Raw genomic sequence first — 2,931 nt, 5'->3', positions numbered from 1 at the left:
TGAGGAGAATGGGATTTTATTGGAGAATAAGAAATTATCACTGAGTCCGCCCAGTCAGTAAAACAGTCAATTGGCAAAACAATCCTAAGAAGCTATAGATTTGGAACTTGGTAATTACACTTCTTCTGTGTAGGAGGCAACATGGTGGTTTCTTGAAATAAAAATTGGTGTGCCTAGAAGCAGATTTTAAATGTGGTTGCTCTTCAGAACATATTTCATCATATCATGTTATAACATCATGACAGCAACAGCATTAGTGTGAGTTATATCAAAGAGAACTTTCTTGAAGCATTTATTTCCAGTCCAAAACAGAGCTTTATCTGGTGTGTGGCATAAATCTACATTTTCTTCTCTTCCAAGAAGAGCTTGCTTTGACAACTGATGGCAGGACAATAGTATGCTATAACCCTTCTGGGGATATCCCATATGAACAAACACAACCTATCCCTCGGACAGATCCTGTGCACAATAATGAAGAAACACTTGATCAAATGTTAAAATCCAGATTAGAAGAAAAATGTGAAAACCTTGAGAAGGGAACCTTGATAGAAAAACTTAGCAAAATGTTATTTATTACTAAGCCTCAGTGATATCCTCATGGACAGTATCACAGACATTGTAAGAATCCGAATCCTTGGGCTGGGTTTGTGGTCAGTGGTAGAGTTCTTGCCTAGCATATGTGAGGCACTGGGTTCAATCCTCAGCACCACATAAAAATGAACAAAGGTACTGTGTCCATCTACAACTAAAAAAAAATTATTAAACAAACAAAAAATAATCTGAATCCTCCAAAAGACAGATGATGTTGAGATTCTTAGGAGAATCAAAGAAAATATGTTATCCACTGTCTCATTTCCCATTTGAGAAAATGCAATCTGGTGTATTCGCTAATATGTTATATAGTAAAGTGATAATAATAAAATGTCTTTCATATGTTAGATATGCATTTATTAATTCTGGACTTGACATTTTTATTTAGAGAAACTATTTAATTTTTTTCCTCTTGAGATATTAAAAGATACCACTCATTTTACGTGTCTAGTATGAGTATTTTTACATCACAAGGTAAACATTATTATTAACATAAATATGATTAATATCTACACCATTAAAGCTGACTTTTGGAAAAAGAGGCACCAAGCTGCCTGATGAAGGAAGACAGTCAAAATTGGAGTTCCTACACCAGGTGGACACCGGACTTTGTACGACCTGTGCACCTGAAAAGAGGGTGTGTGTCTCTGGAATAAGGATGGACTATTACTGAATCTATAATATGATATAGTTTGCAGAGCTCCCTGTAACTGGGTTGAAGATTTGGGATACTTGGAAGCATGACAATATCCTCATCTCTGGAGGTCCCTAGGCAAGTAAATGATCCACTAAGGCAGAAACATGTCCAGGCCTGTGTCTTAAAAGCAGATGGAGGGGAAGTCTTTGCAAGCATTCTCTACTTGATGCCTCTCTGAAAAATGCATTTGCTCTTGTGATATTTATGCCCTTGTAGATGCCATTATTCTATTCCCCTCCCCAGAGTTATATCACTATTCAATCCCTTGGGCTGAACTAGCTAGTGTTACTTCAAGTGAACACAGGCAAAGAAGCCTAAAGATCTGCCCAATACAGGACTCTGAAGGTGGTTGCCGTCTTTATGGCAAATGAGACAGTGGTGCTCCATACCATGACACATGTGCCAACCTTAGTGGAAACAACTTATCACCAGGAGGCCACATGGAGAGGAGACAGGAGACCACACTCCTGAATGAAACATTCCATGGAGGGGAGCCCACTGGGGAGGATTGGTGCTCTCTGAGAGGAAAACAAAACATGGAAACACCATTATAGGGACTGAGATAATTTACCCTCTGTGTAGTCAATAACATCCCAGAGAGTAATAAAGACAGATAAGACAGAAAGGGAAAGTTTGTAAAGAGGGCCAATCCTGGCAAGGAGGAGAATATCCACCTTCTATCTTGCTTAAGGCCTGAGCCTCTTCTTAATGACCCAGACACGAAACCGAAAGGGACTGCCTGTCTATATAGAATGTATTTGACAGGGAGCAAGTTTCAACCAATAGAGAATAAAATTAAATATTTGGATGCCATAGTACAGCATTGTAAATGGTGTCCCCAACACAGTATCCTGCATAATTAGAGAAAAAGATTAGTAATGACCCGCATAGATGCTTTGGACAGCTGTTCACAAATATGTTTTCTTGATTTGCATTTTTATGACTTAGAAGGTTACTTAAGTTACATTAGGCATCATAATGGCATAGGAATAGTCACTGGAAAAAAAGCTAAGCCCATAGATCTTCTCGACAAATTTGGAATATAGAAGTGGGCTTATTAAAAGACAAATGAAATGTGGCATATAAAAAATCTGAAGAAAGGTTTAATTAAGTTGTACATCCACCCAAGTATTTCTTAGGAAGCTCCTGACAAATCCCAGTCCTCTTTTGCAGGCATGATGGTCAGTGCTGATACAAATCCAGAGGCCATATCCGCCCTGGACCTAAGAGAAACTCATGAACAAATTATGCTATGTACATATATGAATATACCAGAGAGAATTTCATCTGTATGTACATATAAGGTGCCAATTTAAAAACAATAAATAAATAGAAGAAAGAAGACCAGTAGATTAGAGGAAGAAGAGTGGGGTGGGGGGAGAGAAATTACTGGGGACTGAAATGGAGCAAGTTAATTCCATGCATGTATGATTATGACAAAACAAACTCCAATGTTATGCAAATATAATGCAGTAATAAAAATATTTTTAAAAACTAACTCATTAAAGACAAACTCAGAGTTAGATGTTTCTGTTTAACAGAATAAACAATACTTTACCCAATAAAATCAAAATTAACATCAACTGTGAGGCTGTCCTCTCTTAGGCCAAATATATGGAGAGAGAGAGAGAGAGAGAGAGAGA

General features: G+C 37.6%; 1 pseudogene; it reads left to right on the top strand.

Moving 5' to 3' along the window:
- The first annotated feature begins 238 nt into the window (after window positions 1-238).
- On the top strand, window positions 239-803 carry LOC139703364 (large ribosomal subunit protein mL42-like; annotated as a pseudogene).
- The last annotated feature ends 2,128 nt before the right edge of the window (window positions 804-2,931 follow it).

This window comes from Marmota flaviventris, chromosome X (genome assembly GCF_047511675.1).
Source record: "Marmota flaviventris isolate mMarFla1 chromosome X, mMarFla1.hap1, whole genome shotgun sequence".
Taxonomy (NCBI): domain Eukaryota; kingdom Metazoa; phylum Chordata; class Mammalia; order Rodentia; family Sciuridae; genus Marmota; species Marmota flaviventris.
Note: the sequence above shows the minus strand (reverse complement) of the source record. Positions and strands in the feature narration are given on the sequence as shown.